The 26,175-nt window shown below is 45.4% G+C and overlaps 1 protein-coding gene across 10 annotated transcripts in view; it reads right to left on the minus strand.

Annotated features, from left to right (window-relative positions):
* ZBTB38 (zinc finger and BTB domain containing 38) overlaps positions 1–26,175 on the minus strand; it is a 113,851-nt gene that overhangs the window by 19,591 nt on the left and 68,085 nt on the right. For 6 of the 10 annotated variants that reach the window (XM_010952268.3, XM_074370441.1, XM_045514710.2 and 3 more), the window contains one exon: positions 21,251–21,355. The gene's annotated coding sequence lies outside the window, so the exon portion shown is untranslated. Of the gene's footprint in view, positions 1–21,250; positions 21,356–21,932; positions 22,069–22,143; positions 22,755–22,791; positions 23,052–23,094; positions 23,318–26,175 lie in introns of those variants that run through there. The other 4 variants (XM_074370436.1, XM_045514714.2, XM_010952272.3 and 1 more) reach the window with 4 other exon arrangements.

Raw genomic sequence — 26,175 nt, forward strand, 5'->3', positions numbered from 1 at the left:
CAAGTGCTTAAGTTCCATGAGGACTGAGACTGTTTATCAGTCTCCCCTAGCTCCCAGTACCACACTTGGCACATAACAGAGCCAATAAATCTTGATTAAATAAATGCAAAACCAAAAACACTTAAACAGTAAGCTTTCTAGAGCCTATCATACCCGTCACTGTTACAAAGCTTTCTCGATCCAGCATTAGGTCAACGCGAACGGCTCTACCATTTGTCACCTATGCTAAAAGGGGGAAATAGCTTTGTTGAACACTACAAAGTAAAAAAAAAAGACTATTCTGACATGGTAAAAGGAAGAACAAAATACAAACAAAATGAATCAACACTGCTGGCCTAAAGCTCAGCTGGGTAAAACAAGCCAGGGCCACCCACTGCTCACAAAGTTGTCCAACTAGTTAAAACACCGAAACATGGCTTTGGAACACCAAAACTGCTTACTATTATGGCTTTAGCTCAAAGGAAGGAAAAGAGCAATCCTTCAGGCTCTAAGGATATACTTTGTTCTGATAAAGACAAGACAACAGGCCCAAAATGGAGGTGCTTATGCTAAGCTCCAGGTCACGAAACGGAAATTCAACTTAGTTACAATTTTGGCTCTCTCTACAATGAAGTCCTAAACTAGGTATCAGCTTAAGTCAGGAATCGACTGATCAGCATTAGTTAGGCAAACTGCCTGATAACACCCTGTCATCCCCTAGAAGGAAAGTAACTTTGCAATAACCAACCCACCTTTTTGCCTAATTTCCCTGTTCTGTTCCCTTCTGTCTATAAAATTTCTCACCTTGTATAGCTCTTCCTCGGCTCCTCCATGGCATCTTTTTTTTTTTTTTTAATTTAAGTATAGTCAATCTACAATGTTGTGTTAATGTCTTGCCTTGTATAGCTCTTTGGAGCTCCATTCTATCTGCTAGATTGGACACCGCCTGACTCATGAATCACTAAATAAAGCCAGTAAGATCTTTAAGATGTGCTCAGTTGAATTTTGTTTTTTAACCTTTAAACTCCAGGGATTTGGCCTTTGTGTCTCGGGTGCCTGGACTGACTTGGCGACAAACTTTTAAAAATTAACCTTTAAAAAAAGTACTAAAAATTTAAAGTTGTCAACATGCGGGTGGGTGCAGTATAAGGCCCTGGTGCTGGGTGTTTGTAAGGACTCTGTTTGTGTATGCTGTCCTCCCTTCAAGAGCCCCCAGAAGTGTCCACTCTCTGTAACCACTTTCCAGTTCCTTCCTCTGGCATCTCCCTCACCCAGCCTCCTCTCATGAGATGCTGATCTGGAGGAGGTTCTGGGCCAGCAAAGCATAGCTGGGCCCATAGCCTGCTTCTGGGTCCCGTAACTGTGGATGTTTGTGCTTCCAGGGTACACCAATACGTGACCACCCCGAAAGCATATCCAGGCCCTCTTCCCCCATCAAACAACCAACAGTAGGATGGAAACGGCACCACAGAGCGAGCTTAGAATGGTTCCCCACAGAGCCGCACATCAGACTCACCTGTGGAACCTCAAAAAGAATACAAACTAGGTGGCACTGCTGACACTGAACCAGTTTCGGGAATAGGGTCTGGGCAGGCGGGCTTTTTGCCTCCTGCTGAAAATTACCCTGGTGTACTACGCACACGAGCTGGCCCATGACCTCTAACTGCACTATGAAGAAATGGGTCACTGTGTCTCCTGCTTGTGTTGGAGCCCCTCTGACATCCCATCACAAAGGCGTCAATGTCCCCAATTCTACCTATTCATGCGACAGGAGGAAGTTCACCTAAACATGCCGGCCACGTGCGATGCCCCCAGCACCACACAAGCACATCCACGTGCCCGGCACCGTTCTACACACTCTGCATCTACCATCCCGATAAAGTCTCACGGCAACCTTATCTTACAAATGAGAAAACTGAGACTCAGAGAGGCTGTATAACTCAACCAAGGTCACTTAGCTAGCGAGCAGCAGAGCTGGGATGAAAACCCAGGCAGTGTGACTCAACCACCACACTCTCCACTGTAGGTTCTGCAGCACCGAGAAATGAAGAACTTAGCTTTTCCATGTCTTTCTTGGTAAAGGCTCCTAGGCTCATGCCCCCAGCCTACCTACCAACATATAAGCACTTGGCAACTAGTAGCCTGGACTTGAGTGGAGCTGCTACGTGCAGAGGGACAGGTCACACCCTGTGGTATGCTGTGGGTACATGGGGAGGCTGAAAACCAGCCCACATCCTGCTTGGCCAGGAACGTACCCTGGTGAGGGCTGCATCCCCCAGCCAGGAGAGGGCCAATTCTCTAATATGCACAAAGATGCCGTATGGACCACCAGGTGGCCCTGGGGTGAACACCTCAGGGAAACTCAGAATTTTCCATAAATTCCTACTTTTAATTTATTTTCTTAAAAAAATACACTTTGAAGTAATAGATGGCACTCGTAAGTATTATCATTTTTGATCCACTTCCATTTGAAGGTAATATTTATTGAATGCCTACCACCCACCCGCTATTATTGAGTATAACACGGGCTACCACGAGAAGTGGGCACAGGAGGGGGATGGGGTGGGGGGAGACCAAAGCCACTGCACAAAGAGCTGGGAGATACCAGAGCACTGTCAGCGTCCACTCAGGGCTCTCCCTAAGGATAATCTAGGATAAGGCAGACCACGTCCAGTCTGGCGCCATGGCTAACAGCCTGAACTTTCATGTCAAGTGGCTCTTGTCACGTTCCGGCTGTGACCTTGGGCAAGTTTCTTAAACTCTCTGCACCTCAGCTTCTTCATCTGCAAAATGGAGCTAATAAGAGAATCTACCAGGTTAATGTGAGGATTAAATGATAATACCTATAAAGTGCTGAGCTTAATGTCTGGCACAAAATCAAGCTTAATAAACCTTGGCTATTATTAGTATTACTATTACTAACTAATTATTATTAATCACAAATGTCAGTAGGAACAAGTATTACCAAGCCTTGGCCCCAAGCCCCAAATCTAGGGAATGTGAAATCCCTCAAAGGAGACAAGTGTTCTATTTCACTGTGCACCCATGGCTCCCCATTCCCCCCACACAATGTTTAATACCCCAGAGGGTCTCCTTAACTCAGTCTCAGTCATTAGGTCCAAGCCTTAGGTCGTATGTAGGCACTGAGTTACAAGTATCTAAAGGATTTCCTTCCTTAGTTTCACCGTTTGTTAGCATTTCTTCTAAGCCCATGGAAGAAGGCACTAAGAATTTAAATAAAAATTATTCAAGTTGGCGATTTATTAGCAATTCTGATAAAAAGCTTGATAGGAAGGGGACTAAAATAATCTGTTTAAGACAAATACTTAAATCATCTACACATTTCCAGTCTGTCTGTCCACTTGTCCTTTTAAGTCAGAAATTTGGCTTCATAAACAAGGCTAGGTACTGTCCGTTTACTGGGTCATGTGCCTGTTTCAGATGGCCATATTCTTTTATTTCATTTAAAAAAAAGCCTCCCCTGTGTTCTGCCTTATCACCTCTCCTATCTGTTTAAACCCCCAACAGATGACATTTGCTCCTTTGCCCTCACACCAAGGGGATTTTGGGAGGGCAAAACGTTTTTTCTTTTTTTTTTTAACTAAGGTACTGGGAACTGAACCCAGGACCTCCTGCATGCTAAGCGTGCACTCTACCACTGAGCTATACCCTCCACCCATGGAAGGTGAAGTCTTGAGAGCTCTTCTCTCTTACTTTAAACTAGGAACCTAATAACATGTCAGAATGGTTAAGATTTATTTTAGATACTACTTAGATGTTTTGGGTTTTTGATTTAAAAATCTTAGTTTATGTCTCAGGTTAATGGATTCATTAGGTAGTGGTTTATTCACTAAAATTTTTTTAAAATTTGGGTTCAGTTTGGGGTTTTGCATGTTTGTATGCTGATTTTAGATTTTAGTTCAAGCTTCCACTGAAGCCCCTGATTAAAATTTTTGACAACTGTCAGATGTAGTTGATAGTTCTAAGCTTTCCTCATCCTGTTCCCTGGGCCGTCCTCTCTCCTCCTGTAGAGTTAGTCATCTTTAGCCTCAGAGCGCAGAGCAGGGCCCCTGCTCACACACCTGGGTTCAAATTCCAGTTCTGCTACTTAGTAGCTGTATGAGTTTGGATGAGTTAATTAACACCTCAAGATTTTTTTTTAAATCTATAAAATGGCTATAAAAATGCAACTTAGTTATTAATAGGATTAGAAGAGACAATCCAGATAAAAACATAGTATCTCATTCCACTGCTCTCATTCACCCTGATCATTTTCCATGAAAATCCCAGAAAAACAAAACAATTCCTACAACTCTCCTCTCTAGCCCATCTCATTAGGATAACAGCAACCAATTTAATGTCTGTTGGTTGAGAGGGTGTTGGAAGCAGGGGTCATTTTGTGTGTGGAGATTTCCTGGGGGCTGAAATGGAGAGATGAGGGGCCTGGAGAGTCTTGGGCTTTGAGGGCTCCCAGGGAGCCCGGGCAGCTTAGCTCTGGTGGGCTGGATGGTCAGGAGGCACGGGGCTCAGGCCAGGGTGACCCCCGAAAGGAGGGAAGTTAGAAAAACATACTTAGGGAAGTTAAGTGCAAAAATAAATATTTAGCAAAATAAGTGACTGTGGGTAATTCACTAAATGTTCCTATATTAAGCTCTTAGGAGACTATTATTATAGTTATGGTAATGTAATTGAAAAAAACAAATACTTTTAAAGAATAAGCATATGCATTGTGATGTAGTATTATGTAAATAAAGCCAGTAACTGTGTATTAACAGATACAAAATCAGTGACTCTACTGTTTTGGGATGTCCTGCATGTCCATTAAAAATATCCCCACAGCCCCCTGCCAACCCTTCTGTGAAGAATAAGCAGAGGAGAGGAGGCTGGGGCACTGAAGAACCAGAGAGAGCTCCTACGCTTCAAGTGGCCTCTCTAGGTCCACAGTTTGCTCTTTCCCATCTGGTAAAGGCACTGAGCAAGACTGTCTTCAGACCATCCTCTCAGCCCTGGATAAGATTATCACTCAGTTTCTTCACACACAGAAATAGCAAAAGCCTCGCGGTGGCTGGCCTCACCAGTGTTAGAAGACAGGGTCAGGGAAGGCAAAGCATTTTCCAACCCAAGTGCTCTGTTCCCGTCACACCTTCAATCTGTCCCACCCTCACCTTGCTGGGAAGGAGGCCTTTAAGCATGGTAAGGCAGCTTATGCTCTGAGTGGCAGTGGATGCCAGCAAGAAGGAGAGGCGGCAGGGTGGAGTCCCAGATCAGGAGAGGTGGGCCTGGATGCACGATACAGGGGGAGGGAGGCCAGAGGGGAAGGGGCCTGGGGCTCCCTCCTGAGGAGGCCTCTGTACTGACTCCCTCCCTAGGAAACAGGACCCAGTGCTGTATCTGGGAAGGTCCGGCTACTGTGTCACCAGCCTGCCCACTCTGCTCTTCCAGCGTCATGGGCGTAACAACAGGGTTAGAGTCATGAAAGTAAATTCCCCAAGGCAGCTCCCAGCTCTGAGCACAGGCAGCCCCTTTTAGAAACACCACCCCTTAGACAGAGCCCTTCGCTGGCAGCAGCTCTCCCAGGGATGTGTCCTGCCGTCCCTTCACGGCTGATGACCAGAGTCCACTCCCCGTTCACAGGGCCATGTCCACAAGATGGTGCTGAGTCCACACAAAGACAAGCTCCTTGGTCCCGAGTGACTGGGAATCCAGTCCCCGAAACCCTACTGAAAATGGGCAGAGGAGGGAGCCTCGCTTCAAAGTAAACAGACCCTGGGTGTTTGAGATAAACAAAAAGCAAAGAGAGCAAGCTTCTTAGTGGAGTGCACCTTCTAACTCCTTAATTTGCCACAAACGGATTCTAGAGATTCTTCAGACCAGGGGTGGGGACCACTCCACCCAGTGTGGGCATTTCCTCCTGAGAGGCGCAGTCCTCACAGGGAGCTGCTGACGGGCCCTCAGCTGCAGCCTCTGCCACGTGACAGCCCAGAATGGCTCCTCTGCATGTCCCTTTCCGGGGCTAAACGTCACCAACTCCAATGATGCCCCAACAAAGAGAATTTTAGACAAGAAACTTGAGCTAGTTTAGCCCCACCCTCTCATTTCAGACATGAGAAAACAGAGGCACGGAGAAGTAGAATGACCGGCCTAAGGTCTCATGGTGTCACCAAAACAGGTTTGCAGCCTTCTGGCCCCTACACCTTGCAGTACACCGTACTCCTCAACTGCCAGTTGCTGGGACCCGCTCACACTAGAATGTACTTGACCTCCCTAAGCCTCAGTGTCTTCACATACAAAATGGAACAAATCCTATACGCTTCATGGGGTGCTGGGAGGATTAAAGGAGAGTTTCGGAGCACTCAGCCAGTGCAAGTGCACAGCAAATACTAAGTGCGTGATCACTGATTTTATTTATAATACACAGACTTTTTCTTTTTTTTTTGGCATGGACTTCTCCTTTCTTCCCTTGAGTTCTTCTTCCTCCTTGGCTTCCCAACTTCCATGGCTGAACTTTTAAACTGAAACTCAAAAAATCACTCATTCTGGTTAAATGGAATCGTGTTCACTTGATGTCTGCATTGGGTCACCTGTAACCAAGGAGCAGCCTTGGTCCTTTATCGCTAGCCTGCTGGAATATCTTAGGACGTCAATTCAGTCTTAAAATATACCTACCAATTCCTTAGACATGTTACCCTGATTCCCACTCCGGAAACATTCAGCTAAGTTTAGGGTGGTGATGTCTGAGACAAAAAGTCTCCCCTCTGGAGAGCAGCAGAATGTGACCACTCTTCTAACCCACCCAGATCATATTTCAAGACTGGGACTGTTATACTGATGGTGACTCAGAAAATATTTTTCGATCTATTAGAATAAAAAAGACAAAGCCTTGGTTTCACCTTTAAAGAGGAAGGAGGTTGAAGCCACCCTATCAGGAAGCAGCCATGACCCTGTGAGGAAAAGCCCTGGTGTGTCAACACGTGTTTGGAACGGAGACACCCAGACCTCGAGTTGAGTGAGCACTTGCACTGACATCCAGAAAACTTCAGAGCTGCTGGGGTTGAAATTGTTAGGAATAACCTACGAGTGAAAGAACAAGATTTCAAGCCCTTGGAGCTGATTGGTGGTCCCTGGGTTGGTCCTTGGTTACAGGTGACCCAATGCAAAACCCTGACCGTGACATCCTCTCAGCTCCACTGTATCATAAGCACAGCAAGACTCTAACTTTCAAACCATTCTTCTCATTCCTTCATCCTCCCTAACTAGTTCAGGCCATCTGTTTCTCAGGGGCTCCCATCCCAGAATCCTGGTACCCTGCCCCACCAGGAAATTCGGGCAGTGGCAATTGTTTCTGTGCCCATATTGGCCCACCTGGTAGAACACCGCCTTCCCCATCCGGACTCTTCCCAAACGCCAACTTTCTGGACCCGAACACAGAACAAAGACAAGAACACCTCACCTTCTTCCTGTTCAGCCCTACACCATTTACAAATCACTTTCATACACAGGGTCTCCTCTTCTTTCTCACGACACCCCTGTGGGCTGTGAAACAATATTTCCATTTCAAAGATGAAGAGGCTGAAGCTCGGAAAAAATTAAGCCAAAATCCCACCACCACACAGCTTATAATTGGCAAGTTGGGTTTTCGCCCCTGATCTTGTGACTCTGGGTCACAAACTCCTTCCAGCATACTTAAAAGGAAGACTACATTTATGGGATTCCAAATGTTAGTGTAAGTCACCATCACATCTTCTGATTGATATGCTTAATGGCTGTGTTTGTTTTATGCCAAATTTGGTGTCAAATGTGTATTTGCCACTCAAAAAAAAAAAAAAAAAACCTACAAATCATTAGCTATTTTTACCCAATTAAACTGGTTTTTCCCTGATCAGTCTACATACCATTGACATACTGCTGCTCAGGTGATCATCTATGCATTCTACTTCATATTCTCTGCCATTTTCCAGTATCTAACCTCATAATATTTTGTTTAATTCATTCTCTAAAGTGGGAATGATACTTGAGATGATTACTCTGATGGTTAAATGAGGCAATGACTGTAGAGACTTTAGCTAGCAAGGGTTCAATTAATGGTATTACACATTACTACTACTACAACTTCATCACATTCATTAAAACCAAGCAGAGTTTTGTTTTCTTAACAAGTATCTGATGAGCTATCAGGCAGTGTGGATACAATCATTCAGAGAAGCAGAAAAACCATCCCATTCCCTTGGCCTTGTTTAATCCTTTTTTCTTTCCCCTTCCAGCAACATCCTGGAGCCCACAGTCCAATGGAGGAGACAGACAGCTCCTCTGTGATGATGGATGCGCTCTAGTGAGCGTGCCCAGGGCTTTGGAGGAGGCAGCCTTCAACTGAGCCTAGGGAAGGAGAGTCAGGGAAGGAGAGGTGGAGACAAATCTTGAAAGATAGGGAGCCTTTCTTTGGAATCCAAGAGGGGAAAAGACATTCTATTTCAGGGAGAGGTCAAGCAAAGGCAAGGAGGCAGGAAGCGGAATGACACATTTGGGGAATGGCAAAGGGGTGGGGATGTCTGCTGCAAGCAGCAAGGTCAGGGCTGGATGGGAGATGGAGAGGGAGAAACTGGTCAGGGACCCGGTCGTGAAGAGAGCATCACGATGACTTTGGACTTTATCTTCTAGCCTGGTAGTTCTCAACCCATAACTGCCTACTAGAATCACCCATGGGAACCTGAAAAAGATACCAACACTCAGGCTCCAACTCGAGATTCTGATTTGTTTGGTCTTGGGTGGATGCTACGTATTGAGATTAAAAAAAAAACAAAACCAACAACTCCAGGTGATTCCAATGTGCAGCCCAGACAACAGTGCGTCATTTAAAAGATATGAAGTGGGAATCATCTGACAAATTTGCAGACAGGTCATTCTGGGAGCAGTCTAAACAGGAATCATCTGACACATTCGCAGACAGGAACAGTCTGATGAGAAGGCTGTCTGGAGTGGGGCTGGAAAGAAGGCAAGGAAACAGGTGGGGATGACAAAAAAGGAAAAAAAAGCCATCTGGATGGAAGAAATCAACTAGTCGGAAACTGAGGGAGCAAGAAAGAGGGAAGGATGAAGGCTGACACACCAGTTCTGTGGCCTAGATGGGTCATTAACAGGTAGGGACCCAGATCAAAGAGCTGGTCTGGGAGGAGAACGAGGTCTGGGCTCCCTCAGAGGAGGCTGTGGAAGACACAGGTGGCCCCCTCAACCAACAGGCATCCATCGTGGATTTGACGCCGAAAGGAAGCAAGGCTGAAGATTCAGCTGTACAGTGCATGGACACACAGGAGGCGGCTGCACACATGAGTATAGATATTGCCTAAGGAAAGCGGGTGAAAAGAAAGTAACCCAAAAGGCGGCACTGAGGAACACTGATACTGAGAGGTAATGGATGTCCAAGCGTCACCTGGAGGCTCTTATTAAAAACTTAGTTTCTTGGCGCCACCCCCGACTGACTGAATCAGACAGCCAGGGGTAAGACCCCAGAAACTGATTTTTAATAAGTTTCCAGGCACTTTGGGAACAAAGCTAGGTTTGACACTGTATCAGTTTCCTGAGGCTGCTGAACAAGCTACCATAAACTTAGTGACTTAAAAACAACAAAAATTTATTCTCTTATAGTCCTGGAGGTCAGAAGTCAAAATTAAGGTGTTGGCAGGGCCATGTTCTCTCTCAAGACTCGGCGGGGAGATTCCTTCCTCACCCCTTCTAGCTTCTGCTGGTCCCTGGTTCCTCGGCTTGTAGCCACAGAGCTCCAATCTCTGCTTCATCTTCACATGGCCCTCTCCTCTTCCTGCGTCTCTCTTCTGTGTCTCTTATAAGGACACTTACCATTAGATTTAGGATCCACCTGATAATCTAGGATGAACTTATCTCAAGATCCTTAAAAAGTTTGCATCTGCAAAGACCTTTTTTCCAAAAAGGCCACATTCCCAGCTTTGGGGATGTAGACCTATCTTGGGAGGGGCGACCAGGCACCACGGCAGTAACTCATCTGGATGGATGGGGAGAGGGGACTGGGATCCAGTACTTCAAGCTAAGTTCCCCAACAGTGGCAGGAAGAGGTGGCAGAAAACAAGAAGAGAGAGCCATTTCCAGGACCACTAATTATGCAGCTGCATTTCCAAGTCTTGGGCAGCCTAGGGCCTGGCCATTTGAAAGTGCCATACAGAATGGAAAACATCACCACGATCATAAATTAACAAAACGCTAAACCACATTACCCTCAAAATATAGGTGAGAGCTTTGAAGGGCTGAAAAGGCTTTTGGTTAATTCACTTTCTAAACTAAACTAATTTGCTATGAAGCTAGGATTTCATCTCTAAGATACTATGGCCCTTTTCTCCTCACCACCTTAGTAGCTTCCAAACCAAACAGTATATCAGCATGACAGCAACGACAGCACGGGATTGGTTATTTCTATTTTTCAAAATGTTTCTTAGGAACAGGCAATGCTCCCAGTCACCAGCATTAAAGAAAGTTCAGTTACACCTTCCTTCTCATCACCTACCAGGGTCCCAAAACCTTCACTGAGACCGGACTGCCCTCACTTTTACATTGATATCTGTTCTGTCATTAAAGTCCTACTCTAACCTGTTACTCTTTGTGTTGGCTCCCTGACACACAAAGGTTTCCTACCCTTTAACAGGAATATTTCCCGTCTTGGCAACAGGGTTTGCATGGCCAGAAGGTCAATGGCATGGGGGAGGGGAGAGAGGGAGGGAGAGGGGAGGAACCAGGTGCTTTCTTAAGGTTAAAGTCACAGCCAGGAGACAGTAGCCTTTCAGAATCAGATTCTTAGTGTCATCAAAGCCACCCCATCATACACCCCTACAGCATAATGTAAGAGGCACCCCCTCAGCCTCTCCCAAGACTGCCCCAAAGTACCTCCTAGCTAGTAAGTCCACGAGGACCAATCTCTATGCAAGTCTGTCTCTGTGCTCCGCCAGCGTCTAGAGTAGTGCTCCCCGAACACTACTGTGTGTGAGTCAGTGGGGATCATGTTAAGTGCATTTTCTGGCACAGTGGATTATGTACGTGTGGTCCATCCTCAGTTATGTCAGGCTAGAGATGGTGGAGGTACACAACCAAGTTCAACGTTTAAGGAAGCCAAGTTTCTGTATCTGCTGGGGAAATGGCAATAGTTATAATGGCGATGATGATGATGCCAATGACAATAAAAGCTAATATTTACCGAGCACTTTCTACAAGCCAGGCCCTGTGCGAAGTGTTTTACAGACATTATGACTCACTTAGCACCATGAGAGCTGACGAAAATGAGAGTGATTAAAAGATGTTTAGAAAAAAGGGAAGGCATTATAAATTCCAGGATGTGCAGAAGGTCATTCGAGTGTCAACAGAGAGAGGACAATTCTCACATTGTCCCAGTCTAGGACTAGTTAGGAAGTTGCTAACTGCCTGATATTTCACAAAGCATCCTTGGGCCACGCAGGTCAATACCATAGACCAGGTATATCAAGAAATGCCTGCCATCCTCTGCTGTCACCCCGTGGCCCAGTGCCATCCAGGTTAGCCTCTGCAGGCTTGGCTTCTTTCAGCTGCCTTGGGAGTGACATGCCCGGAAAAGGAAGGGCTCCCTTTGGTGGGTTCTTCCTGTTCTGTCCCGAGATGGGCACACTGAGTACTGGGAAGCTTAATCAAGGCTGCTATGTCTGATGCCTCTCCAGATGTCCTCGGACACACAAACTGTGTTCCATGGCTGACTCTCCTAACAAATCACTTTGCCTGTATGAGACGGACACACTTCATTTCAAAGTTGCTCTTTTATTTGCTGTGACACAGAGAAGATTCAATGGCTCTGAGTTTTTCTTGGGCTGGGTCTTGGAGAGCTTCAAGCCCAATGCTCTGCAGGAAAAGGCTGGGCAGGCTGCCACTGAGGAAATCCAGACTGGTGGATGGAGTCAGATGGCGTAGCTCTACAACTGCTGTGCAAAACAGCAGGCCAAAGGCTGAACTCGGCCAGCAGAACGGTTTCATTCAGTCCATGGTATTTTAGAAAGGTTTAATGCCCCCAGTTTGCCACGATCTAACCACTCTATCTTCTGATACCCAGCCCACACTGAACATTCATATTACCTTCTGGTCCCTGAATGTACCTGAATTTTAGACCCTAATCTATAACATAAGGACAGATCACGTAAGCCTGTAACATTTCAGTCTCTGTACTGTGAGTCATCATCTTCCTAAAATTTAAATGGTGAGATATCAGTATTCAAGCTTTCAAAACTACCAAAGTATTCCATCTTAAAGAATGGTAGCTGGGAGAAGCCTTAACATGGAATATATTTGGGTCGCATAATGTTTCTTCAGAATCCCTCCAGTTTGTTCCTTCCCATGTGGAAAGTTTCCTAATAGATGAATTCTGGGGGACAGGGGGACAGGTATCAAACTCACTTTACTTCAAAGTCATTTAATGATAGAGTCTGCTCAAGCTTCGAGAAGGACATGGTAACTCCTAATGAGCCCTCCACACAATCAGACTCACAGTCTCAGAGGCACGCAGCTCTCCATTTCAAAAGCGGGTTCCCCATTCATCACGAGCAGGTGATGTAACGAGGGAAGCAGTAATTGCTGAGCAGGTATAGCCACTTAGTGGCTCAAAGTATTCTGAATTGATATCACACTCCATCACTGCATCACACAGACAATACCAATTCTAAAACCTAGATCACAGGAATGGAGCCTGGAGGTCAAACAGTGGGGTCGACATGATAAAGCATACCCAGCAAGATCACAAGCGTCCTCGGGGAATCTCTGAGAAGTACTCAGTGGAACAATGGCGGTCAACCCAAGGAAGCAAATCCCGCTCTAGAGATGTTGGGAGGTGGGGGGCAGTGCAGAGCTGATCCCTTTAGTCTGGACAGCAGTGTAAGCCTCTGCATGCTGGTGGGGACCTCCTGGAGAAGAGCTGCTGATGCTCTTGCCCTGCTCCACCAGGCCCCCTCCCCACCATTAGACAGTCCCCCATTCATGGTGGTTCCCCACTTGGTTCCAGACACAAAACGCCAATGTACAGAGATCATTTTTATGGAGCACTCAGATATTTGAGTCCACGGACATACTTTCCTTGCACACACATTTCCTCCTCCCCGGTTTTCCACAGTTCCACCTCCCATTTTTCCAGTTTGAAGCCACTGCTGGCAACACTGCAATCTCTGGAGGGAGGCCAGGCATGGCCGCGCACATCTCTGAGGCAGCACAGGATTGTGAAACAGTCACCTCTACCCAGACACAGGTGACTTGCAGAGCTGTCAAGCAAGCCCACCCGCCGATCTCACCTACGCCCAGAGGCATAGAAGCTTAGCTTTTTTGTACTGCGGAAATGCTACAAAAAACTCTGGCCAGTCACACAAATGGATGCACAGTGGTTTAGACAAAAGAAATCAACTGGGGAAAACTGTTGGGCGGAGGGAGGGAAGAGTATTAAAGAACTAAGTTCCAGTTAGCTTTAGCCAATTTTACCCTGAAAGAAATTTAATTAAAACTAAATGAAGGTTTCTGGCAGTAGGTATCCAAACAGTTCCCCCTGCTCACCTGTTTTACAGTGAAATTATCTGGGGGGGGGGGGTGAGGGGAACAGGGAGCAGTTACATCAATAACTATGTTGTCTGTATTTAAAAGAAGTAAAATTCCCAAAACAAACCCAAACCCACTGCAGATAAAAACCCACAATAGGCTGTTTAGAAAAATTATGCTTTAAATATACGGATCTAAAAAAAAAAAATCTACAGAACAGGCTGTTCTGCAGAACAGCTCGAGTTTCTGCCTGTGCTTTCATTTTAGAAAACAAATGCTCATAGACTCCACAGGGGGAGGAGTTTAACCCAGGGATTCAAACTCACAGAAAATGGCCACCGGGTTTTAGAAACCTGAACACAACAAGCAGGGCACTCAAGGGACCTTCTGGGAACACAGGGCCCGTACCTTTCACAGGAGTCCTTGTCTAGAGACAGATAGAACCTTTTTTTCCGACCAGTAACATAAATCATGGCCTCCAAAGTATTTGTTTGCTGAACGCCACAATGACTAATCACCCGACTTTTATTATCCTCCCTGAATAAGGGAACCTCGTGGGGGGAAAAATAGGTCATTTTTAATACAAGGTAGCTGCTAGGATTGGAGGGAAGACTCCCCCCGTTTAAGCTTCATAAAAGCTTAAACACACACACAAGACCTCAAAAAGTATTTCCTAAAATAGAGAGAAGCACAAATCATCTTATCAGAAACGCCTATCATTAAATAGAAAAGAGTCTTAAAATAGACCATTCAAACAGGGCACAAAGCTCTTGAGTGATTTCCTGCAAAACGTCAAAAGCAAAAACAAATATTGAGACTATTAAATAAACAATCAAACAAGGTAAGAACTTGCTTCGTAGCGCATATTCATTTAGGAAGAAATGTTCTCCAGGGTAATTTACGGTGCTCCTGTGCAAAAAGCCCGCTTACAGCGTAGAATGGAGAAAGAAACTCCAGAATTGCTAGACCTTGACAGGAAAAATTCTAAAGGTCAGGCTTTTTTCTTTTTCTTTCTCTCTCTCTCTTTTTTTTTTTTTTTTTTTTTTAACCCGATTTAGCACAGCACCCGGGGAAGGCCAGTTCTCTAATGTCTGAGTAAAACCCCATTCTGCCACGTCATCTATTTTTCCGCCTATCCTGGTGCCTTCTGCTGCCTCAAAGTGGTCCTCCCACCCCTTCCCATATTAGAGCAAAGGTAGAATGTGCATTCGCCCAAGGGAAGGGCAGTGCACACCACAGGAGGCATTCGCAGCAGGCACCCAGAAAGCTGGCATGACTGGCTACTGCCTCCCCTGGTGAGCATCAAACACCCCGAGACCCAGGGACCCCTGCTCCCCAAGTTCAGGTCAGAGACTACAAGACCGGAATAAATAAGTATAAGCAAGCGCAGACCAGAATGCCGAGGTTTTGAAAACAGAAAATCCTCACTTTGGTCTAGAAGCGATTCCGCGTCCTATTAGAGTTAATCAGAAATCTCCATGCTTCCATGAAAATGCATGTATGTTTGGGGAGACTGATTCTGAACATTGTGGTCTCTCTTGCCTGGCACGATAATAAATTCACTTTTGTTTTCACTGAATTGCTGGCCTTATTACCCAGTTGTAATCAACTCTACAAATAATCAGAAGTCGTTCTAACACACAAACAGGAAAAATAACACAAACAAAACGGGACCTAGATACAATATCCGACTCACAAAGCAGGAAGTGGCAGCTTCTGTCTGTCTCACCTGGCACAAAGCCGGCCTTCAGGGGTTGCTGCAACAACCCCAGGATGTGTCTCTAGGACTCGAACAGCTACTGGACTTCTCACGATAACAAGGCACCCTGGGATGAACACACGCAGAGGAGGGACCAACAACATGGGGTGTGGAAGCTGGAAGCTGGGTCTTCATACTCCCCGAGAAAATGTTTCATTCCTCTCAAAATTAAATCATTGCAGACTTGAGCAATTTTCACTTAAATAAGAGAGGAAAAATGCTTTAAAAAATAGGAAACAGCTTTCTTCCTCTCCCAGATTAAAAAGAAATGTTCTTGACTACCTTAATTGACAAGAGTCCCAGTGCTTCAAACGGGATGGGAGGTTCATGTTGTGGTGTCCTTCCAGCCACGTCTGCTAGAAGCCCAGCAGGCATCATGGGCTGCTCTCTCCAACAGAACAATCCTGCCACCTCCTTAGGCTTTGCGCGCTGACTACCATCTCCTGCTCTCCTGACAATCTGCCTTAGGACAGGACCTACCCCTTTCTGCAGAGACCGTACTGAATGGACAGGGGATACTGGCTTCTGTTCCGTGTTTGCCACTAGCCGTGTGACCCTGAGCAAACCCTATGAATTTCCCTGGACTTCCGTATTCTTATCCGGAATGCAAAGAGGTTGGGCTAGTTTATTTCTAAGGTTCTTTCTTGCCATAAACTTTAATACAGGGATTTCCTACCTCCTATTCTGTCACCTTTTGACTGATTCCCAATCAATCCTTCCAAATAAGAATTCTTATTTCCTCCAAAGCAGACAATCTCTCCCACCCTTAAATTCATGCACTTTCCTCAAAAGCGTACGGGGTAAAAGGCAGAATCCAAAGTCTAGCCAGTACTAGTATCTCTCTGAGGACAGTTGGAAGGAGCTTTGCAATCAGGACCCCTGGCAGACCTCAAACATGGAGTTTACCACCTGCTTGTCTCAGTCCCTCCACTTTTCTGTCAGACAGGAAGTCGAATTACTGCACTGAAGAGCTGGAAGGAAGCTTTGTCATCATTGAGCCAAACCTTCTCTGGTTACAGGTGAGGAAACCAAGCCAGAAAAGTTACATGATTTTCTTTCCCAAAGTTACACAGTGGGTCACAGGGACAAGTTCCAGGCCTCCTGTCTTGCTTCTTACACTGTGGTCTTCTGCATCCCCCAACACCCCCTCTGCAGGGCTCAGTGCTATTCCCTTGTTCCCTGCAGACTTCCCTGGGGCCTCACAGGGTAATCAACAAACACTTACTGTGCACCTCTGGGCAAGCCCCCAAGGAACTGCTTTAAACTTTCAAAATGCTAGAGTGACTCTGGGAACATTCAGCCCGGCACAAGGACAGTGACAGCTATAGTAAGACACTGTTCTTATCAGTGCAGAAATCCATTGGTGTTTCCACTTTAAAAGAAAAGCCTGCAGCAGCACTTAGATGGTAGATAAGAACAGGTGAGAAAGATAAGGAAGCCCCATGAGGGTGGGGTCCTGATCTGATACCTGGCATAGTTGATCTTTGTTGAAAAATTCAAGTTTGCACATTACCTCTGTCCATTTGCTTCTTGTCAAAAATTCTGAGGTTACTGTAATATCAGGGACAAGGGTCTCTAAGTCATTATCAGGAACAATGATCTATTTCATACTCATAATATGTAGCTGGAAAAACAACATGTGATGTGGTGAGAGGAGGCTGGACTTTGAAGTCAGGTAAGAGCCCAGGGTGTGGGGGAAAAAAAAAAATCTCATCTCTACAGCATTACTGAACCTCTTTGCATCAACTTCCACCACACCAGGTTATCTGGAGGTTCTAATAAGATGGCTGAGATAATGCACATAAGGTACAGAATGGACTCCATGAAAGTCAGTTCTGTTTTTCTCCCCTTCAGGTTAGGGGTATAGACAGAGAAAACCTTATTCTAGGCATGGCTCTAGGCCACTGGCATCCTGCTCCAAAAGAACTAACCCATCAGTGAAATGCCAACCATGTTATGAAATGACTCAGTATAGTTTTAATAAATATAGCCCTGTTAAGTCACCTGATTTTTAAATTATATACCAGGAACATAAAGCACAATTTAATATACACAAGTCAAATATGTTTTATATTCTCCATACACAGCTTAACACCAACCATGTAAATACACTTCAATCCTTTTGCAAAGAAGAGCGCTAGGAATAGGAGGGAAGAAAGGATAAATTATTCTCTCATCTATAAAATTAGGTTGGGATAGAGGAACAACATGAACTAGCCTAAAAATTATGATTCCAAGATGCAGAGAATGAGAGGAATATAATATAATGACATAGATGTTTATCAACCAGAAGACACAGAGTCAGATAGACAAATCCATCACAATATTTTACTGGCATGACTGTGCTCTGTTACTGCCATTAAATATATTATTGGTAACAACATTCAGGTTACACTGGTTTTGCAAACTCTGGGCATAGGGTCAGGGTGTCACCACTTACTCCACAGGAAAAGAAGCTGACGTGGGGGCTGTGTGTTGCTCAGTACCGCTGTGGATACACTGCAGATGGCGATGGTGGCGGGGCAATAACACCACCATTCCTTGACTAGCTGGGATCCATTTGTTTCATCTTATTACAAATATAATCCATGAACATTAATAATACAGATACAAAGCTTTTGAGCATCCACATGTCTTTAATAGAAACTGGATCTGAAATCATCAGCCTATCAAGGCTCAGGTCTACTCCCTTCCTCTACTTCCTAGAAACTGGCATTTGTTGATCTTCATCACAGCTGTGCTTGTTTAAAATGAAGATTCTCAGGGGTCCCATCTGAAATTTACTGAGTTAGAATCTCTGTGCCAGGGACCTGGGAACCTACATTTTAACAAAAATCCCCAGATGGATTCTTGTCTATATGAAATTGCAGGTCACTTAAACTCTCACAGGAGGCATGCACTTTCCATGACAAAATTAACACATTAAAATGAATCGTAAAGGTAAGGCTCTGCCTGTAGAAGATCATTATGCAGAAATGTACATACCTAAAGAAGGTTGTAAGGGGAAGGGAATCAGCATCTATTAACTGCCTGTTATGATATAGATCCTGACCAAATTATATATTACTCAATCTTCAAAATAATCCTATTTGAGTGATGGATGGAAAAAGTTAGGCTTAGAGAGAGAGTAACTTTTCTGGAGTCACAACCCTGGAAAATAGCCCAGCTAGGTTGTGAAACTAGATTTATCTGACCCCAGCCTTCTCATTCCATTGTCCTAAGCTCATATGCCCATGAAAACACACATACATTCTCTCTCTCATGTATTACAACAGCCATATGGCAAAAGGCAAAATAAAAATTTAATTACTGTCAGAAACCTTTGCATCAACAGCAATGTAGTTTTTAAAGAATTATCTATCACCGGATATTCTTTGGTCGGTCTGTTGACCACAGAATAAAGTGTACGACTAGTATCAAAATCACATTTAACTGCCTGAATTGTAGTACTCAGAAGTGTGATTACTAGAGGCTTACTAGGGTCAAATTTAACAGTGATTCTTGATGTGTGCAAGCTACAAATTTTTGCAGACGAAACCACTTGATATTCATTCTGCAAGTCACAGTGCCTTACAAAGGAAAATGCCAACAAATGTGTGACCTAGCACTTGTCAATCCAATGGCCTTCCTGGGCCACCCCTCCTCCCCTTCCTGAGTCTGACACTCCAGGCTCCCTTCTCTGGGAAACCCCCTTCTTCTGGCTTCTGGAGCCCTATTCTCTTGTTCTTCCTCACTCTCTCGCCAGACTTTTCTCTAGGTCCTCCGTAGGTCCTTCTTTTCTCATCCAATTCCATCCTCAAGCTTTTCCTCCCTATATCCTCCCACTGGAATATCTCCTCTCTCACCTCTTGACTTCTAGATCCCAGTGACTCCCAAACTAGCCCTGGCCTTTCTCTGGGTTGCAAATCCCCAGATCATCTCAGGGACATTATGCTTCAATACTTCAAACTCAGCACCTCTGAAAATGTAGCCCGTCACCTCCATCTAAGCTGTCTTCCTGGGTACCGCTGCTCTGGATATCTCAGCGCCAGCTTTAGCTGCTTCTTCTCTACTGTGAGGGCAGACTGTGTCAGTTCTTTCCTTCACATCTGCTCCCTTCCCGTTTCACTGCTGTCACCATTTCCGGCCTTCTGCTTGGTGAACTATGGTACCCTTCTAACTGCTCTCCCTGTCTCTGCGCTCTGCCCTGCCTGTCCTCCCCATCTCATGGCAGGTACTCAATAAATATTTGCTGTAACATTTCTAGAACTCCTAGGAGTCTGCAAAGCACATTCATACTCAGCATCTCATTTGTTCCATTTGGAGCTTAAGTTTATTACAAGTGGCATTTAAGGCTTACAATCTGATTTCTGCTACTCAATGCAATTATTGGAGCTATCTCTAACTCTGCACCTTGTAAATTCAAGTATCCCTTAAATTGCTTTACTTTTGAACACTCTGAGTCTTGGGTGGCCTACAAGCTAAAAAATTAGAGCATTTTAAGTCAAAGAAAACCCCCCACCCCTGGCCAAACTGCTTTTTACTCTGCCTATAGGTTAAGTGTATAAATAAAAGGCCTCTAAATGTAGGTGATGGCAAAAATCAAAATTTAAAAGAGAAGTAAGAAATTCCTTTCTGAGGATTTTAAGATTTTTAAAAAAGATTTTCCTGTTTATCCAGTTGGAATCCTATTTATGCGTCAATCTCCAACATCCCTAGAGCTGATAGTCTAGCATGTTAACAGAGAATCTCTAACAGCTGAACAATAATTCTTTGCTAAGAGACTGATGATGGCTAATACCAAGATTGTAAAAACACAGTAATGTATTTGGTCTTGAATATCCAAGTAAGTTCCTTGTAGGAGCTCAATAAACATTTGTTGAATGAACAAATAAATACATGAATTCAGAGACGGTCTTACTATTGTTTATAAAGTGAAAGTATAAATTTTCATAGATGGATAGAATTGTATGTTAAATTTGAAAAAAATGAAAAATTGCATTGAGGGTAAGAACTGTGGTATATCAACTACTCTGGCCTCTTCTGTGACAGATCTCTCTCTGACTGTCAGAGAAGCAGGTGGAGGAGAGAGGGGTGTACGTCAGGCGCGGCCCACCTGACTCCGCCTCCTTGGAGTCAAGGTTACAAGCTCCTGGAGGGCAAGCACTGTCCCTGCAACTTTATGGTCCTAGCATTGTGCTTTGCCTACAGAATGTACACCCTAGATGTATATGAGATGCAAAGCCCTCCATGACCTGCCTGCATTTTCACATTTCAATCCTTCACATCTATCCTTCCTTATTTCGCAGTGGTGTTATGAGGAGTAAGTAAAAATACAGCACTTAAAGCCCTTAATGCACTGCCTTGCACACACACACACACACAAAAGGGCTTGACAAATGATAGTTGTTATTATCACCATCTGGGGCTCTGTGGAGGCCTCAAAGGTGGAGCTCAGTGTGCCGGGCTGTCAATACTTGTCTGTGCAAACTGCAAGTGTATGGGGGTGGGCTCCTCAGGCTTGTATTCTCAGTGTCTAGCACAGTGCTCACCCTACAGCAGGCCCAGAAGCCGGCTGCCTGACTGAGCAATCGAGATCCAAGCTCCAGTCCTGCCCCTACGCCACTGGGTCTCCCTGAAGAGTCATTCAAACTCTCCGGATCTCAGTGACGTCTGTAGGTCCTTCTGGCCTGAAGAAGCCAGAAGAGACTTACAGGCGCTCCCACGACAATCACTGGCAGAACAGGAACGAGAAACCAGTTGGCCTGAAGCCCCGTTCACTTAGTTCCCTATTCATCACAGGGCCCTCACACATCACATCTCCTTAATAACAGTTCGCTTAAATGTCATTGTCACTTTGTAATCCCCAAATCTAGTGGATCCCTGGCCCAAATCGTAAGCCCCCTGAGAGTCATTCAGTTCCTCAGAGAACCCATTCCCTATTGCATGTAGACTACGGAGAGATGCAAATTCAGTTACCTCAGTTAGAACAGACCAGCCTTAACAGAGTTAGTTTTTCGTGCTTTGGAAGAAATCACTTGGAAATCCTTGGTTCTGAGTCCTCCATCTTCTCCACATTGAGGTCTATAAAAAAGAAAAAGAAAGAACAGCGTTCCATGACTAGCTGTCAGGATTAATGTATCAGCAACAACTGAGTTGCAATTAGCATGTGTACTGAATACCTACTGTAAGTCAATCACTGGGCAAAGTGATTGACATACGTGACCTCATATAGTCTTCAGGTTGTAGAAGACATTCCCCCATTTTATAGCTACACAAAAAAGAGTCTCCGAAAGGTCAGAGAATCTGTTCAAGGTCACAGAGCCAGTTTATGTTAGACCTGGGACTTAAATGCAACTTCAACTGATTCCAAATCCTGGGTTATTAATCTGTAAGTTAAGCTTTAAAAACTTTTTGACAGAGACCTACCATTTTTAAAAATCACATTATATAAACTGAAACCCCACAGTCTGAAAACAATGCTTACTTTTACTACGCGTAGTGCACCCATATTTTCCAGTCTATTCTATTCTTTTCTATGTTGTATTACATATTTTATCTCTTTTTTCATAATCTGGTAGTAACCCACTAAACTGATTTCACAATCTTCTAATGCGTCCCTACTCTCATTAAAAAAAACACTACACCCAGATAATAGTACCTCAGGAGAAGCTTCTCTGAAGCCGCGTACTTAATCCTCTTACGCTTTTTAACCATGAGAACCTGACCGAGTTGTTGAGCTTCATGATTAGGAGAAAAGTCTTTTAACCTTTAAAATATGTATAAGGCACCATCATACGTATCATCCATAATGGATCCTTAGGAGAGAGACTCAATTTAGGCCAAAGTCCAGAATGGAATTAGTCACTTACCTATAGCAGAGGAGTTACAAAGTGGAACCGCGGACAGACTAAAATCTCAGGTGATTTACGATATTCCCTGCAAAGAAGTGGCTAACAGCGGGCGGTCGTGTTGTACCAACACTGGAGACCTAACTACTGCAGAAGTAGGAGGCTGAGATTGCAAACCCCTGGGGGCAGGGCCCTGCCTTTGCACGTCCCATTCAATTCAAGGGGCTTGGTGTTGAAGCAAGGAAAATCTTCAGATGCCGGATAGGTCCGGACGGGGGTCCGAGTCGCAGTCCAGGGGACTGGAGATGGACTGTCAGCTCAGTTCCTGAGTCTGCTGGACCGGAGCCCGTCACGTCCCCAGCCCTTGGGTGCGCATTTGTCCCCGGCCCCCCGCCCTCTAGCACAGCCGCGCAGATGGGCCACTCGCTGCGGTGCGAAGTGCCCTGACTCTGCGGTTGGAACCCCCTCCCCCCGGGCGCGGGCCCCGGCGTCCGGGCACCTGCGGGCGCTCGGTCCCCGCAGCAGCTCGGCTCTTAAGCGTCCGCGGAGCTCCCAGTCCTGCGCGAACGTTCCCTGGCCGGGTTTCGAGGCTCCCTCCTAGGAGAGGAGGGGTCAGGCCGGCCGCGCCTCTCCCACCCAGCCCGGACACGGCCCCGCGATGGCACTTACAGGGCTCCACCGCTGCCCCGCGAGCGCGTTCCCCGGGGGTCCATGGCGCTTCCGGACCCGCGAGTCAGGCCGCGGCGCCGCGCAGCACCGCCCAGAAAATGGACGCCGGCTGCTCGGCTCGGCCGGCCCGGCCCGCCCCCGGCGCGGGGTCGGAGACGCGGCCCGGCCGGGAAGAGGGCTCCCCGACCTCAGTCGCGGGCTGGAGTGCCAGGGACCAACGTGCCCAGCACCGGGCCTCGGGAGGACCGCGGCGGGGCTGGGGAGGAGGGAAGCACCACCGCTCGGCGAGGCCCCAGATCCTACCTGGGTGCGACGGGGGTGGAGGGACCCACGACACCTCAGATGCCATCAAGGGGGGCAGCGGCCTCCACCTCCCTCTTCTCGGGGGAGAACACAACTGGCAACCTGCCGCAAGGACAACCCAGTTTGGGGTCTTTGGCCACAGAGCCTGTCACTATCAGAACCAGGCCTGGGTCCGCAGAGGGGTCCCTGGGTTCCGGATCCAGATCCCAGACAGCATCAACCCCTGCACATTTGAGAGAAAAAGGCTTCAGACAAAGTCAAGTGCAGTTTTAACTTAAATTCTCAGGAATGGGTGTCACCTGCGCTTTCCCATGGCTGACGGGAGAGGCCTAGATTGATTTTTCCCAACATGCTGTTAAAGCTATTTCACGCAAGAGACCCAGGCCTCTTCCTTAAATAAAGGGCACTGCCTGCCTGCTAGGATCCTTCGTCCAAGATTCTGGGACTGCTCATTGAAAAAGTATTTACTGAGGCCTGCCACAAACTGGCCTTGTGGAGCAAACGTACTAGTGCTCTAACGTACAGGTTTTGTTTGCTTGGTTTTTTTTTTTTCCCCCCAAAACTATCCATGTTCCCTGGGTTCTGGTAGTATGAGTCTTATTTTTAAAATTTCTTTTGAAAAGATTCATTCCCAGGTTCCAATTTACAAGGATAAGAAGTCCATTCTTTGCTTGACTTACATCCTGTTTTTATCTTGGAATACAATGCTCACAATTCTGCGTCCCCGTTACTGACCATGTTTTTAAGATTGTGATCATTCTGATGAATAAAGTAGATCCCAATATTACATTCAAAGCTGGTAAAACATTTTACTGAGGAGAAATATACTGACTTAAAGGCAAACTGAAGCATCATGTAATTAAAAAATAAAGACGGGGTTCTGAAGGCCGACAGGCTGGGTAACATGCACACACATGCATCTAGCAGTTCCCAATCTCCTCAAAGCCAAGCACCCTTTACTGTCTCTCCGTGGGCCACGTTCAGAAAGAGCTATTCCACTAAATTGCATTTATTAACTAATGATTCATCTTCCCACTTAAAAAAAACAACCCTGCAATGTTTTCGTATATGTAATTGCCAATCAGAGCTTCTACAAAACCTGGGTGAACCCGTTGTTAATCATGGATTCCAAAGTAAAGAGACTTGTGAGCTGATTGTGAGTTTATGTGTTTCCACTGAGGCTTTGGGGAACTGTGAAAATCATTCAGAGACCTCCAAGAAAACAAAGGCATGGGGATTAGGAACTTCAGGTTGGGAAGTGCCAGTATGAGGCTCTGCTCCCTGTGCCGCCCTGCACCTGGAAGATGGGAGGTGGTGGAGCAAGGCAATTTGGCCTTTGGATTCCGCCAGTCTGGGTTGAAAGCCCAGCTTTGTCACTTATAAGGCAACTCACCGTGTGACTTTGGGCAAGTTACTTAACGTCCCTGAGCCTCAGCTTGCTCATCTGTCAAATGGGGCTGATTTTAACATTACTCTAACCTCATAAGGCTTTTTGATAGTTAAATGGGATAAAGTAGGCCAAACATCTACAACAGTGTGGGCACCTGGTAAGTGCTTCATGATCATAAGCTGTTACGGCTGTTAGTGCTGGAGGTCAAGTATCCAGAGCCCTAAGTTCCTACTATCCAAGCAGTAAGAATCATAGTTCCCGTGTGTAAAGCAACTTTTATACCCTAGAAATTTTCCATGGGTAAGCTGCCAGGGTCACACGGTGAGTGACATAAAGGGATTTAAATACAGGTCTGACTCTATAGTCCACTGTCTGTGCTGCTAACATGTTCCAGGTGGTACCTTGATCAGACACTGTCAACAGCTTGTTAAGGGTGAAATCGGCTCTGGCTTTCCTAAGAGGCTTAGCAAGTGAATGGCTCCTTACATCCACTTGCGAATCCACAAACAGTGGCATTTCTTTCTCATTAGGGCCAAATGTTTCTCCAGAAGCGAGTAGATTTCCCCCAAATTGTTATTAATAACTAAAATATCACGGCAACAGTTTTAAACACCGCAGCCTAAAACTTACATAATCAGCCTGTCCTTCAAAATTTTCCACCCTTCCTCATAACCAGTCACAGATTGTCTCTCTTAATCATTCTTCTGAGTATGGGGAACTATCTGGAAATTTCCAAGAACATCCCGACTTGTCATAATTTTATTTTTTTCTGTAAAGATTGATTCCTTTCACAACAGCTAAATGTGATATACATATTTTTACATCCTTATAATACTTTTCATTTCAATGCATTTGCAATTAAGAAAAAACATCCTAAGGCTTTCAAGATTCTCTCTTCTCTTAAATTTCTACTAGTTCTTCAACATCTCCACAGCATGGCTCCTGGTCCTGGTCCTTTTCTGGTGACCTTTTCTAGGAGGCTTTTCTTATTTTCTCCTTTGTTTTGCTTGTTCCCCACGTGATTTCTATTATGCTACAACTGCCTGCTTGAGCTTTCTGATTTAGGACTGTTGGCCAGTTTAACGTGTACCACCCCCCTTCTTTCTCTCTTAAAAATTTTTTTCCTTTTTTTAAAATTAAATTCTTTTGTGGAGGGGGTAATGAGGTTAATTAATTAATTTATTTAATAGAGGTGCTGGGGACTGAACCCAGGGCGTTGTGCATGTTGGGCATGTAACTCTACCACTGAGCTCTACCCTCCCCTCTCCTTCTTTCTCTCTTTTAAGTTTTCATTATTATCACAATATAGAAAAAGTCTAAAGCATTGTCTCTTTTAAAGCCACTGGCTTCCTTCGTTTCTGTTAGGCTTCTGTAACTCATTCCGCCTCCTCTCCTTGCCTTGCTCACTCTGTGAATTTATTTTAGTGTTTTACTTTTCTTCTCTTTCCCTCATCCCCGGCACGTACCAGGTTCTATCCCTTAGCTTCCTCTTATTTGGCTGCTTATCCTTTTCCCTTCAAGCATTTTAAGAAAGTCCCTGTCCAAATCATTTTCTCTGATCTCCACCAAGTTCCTGAAAAGCCTCTTGTGATGTTGCGTTGAGAAGTCTCCCAAAGGCCCTGAAGAGGCCATGTGGAGAACAGGGCTGGCAGCTTCTCGGCCCTGGAAGCCAAGCAGGAAGTAGTAAGAAC

The sequence above is a fragment of the Camelus bactrianus genome, chromosome 1 (assembly GCF_048773025.1).
Source record: "Camelus bactrianus isolate YW-2024 breed Bactrian camel chromosome 1, ASM4877302v1, whole genome shotgun sequence".
Lineage (NCBI taxonomy): Eukaryota > Metazoa > Chordata > Mammalia > Artiodactyla > Camelidae > Camelus > Camelus bactrianus.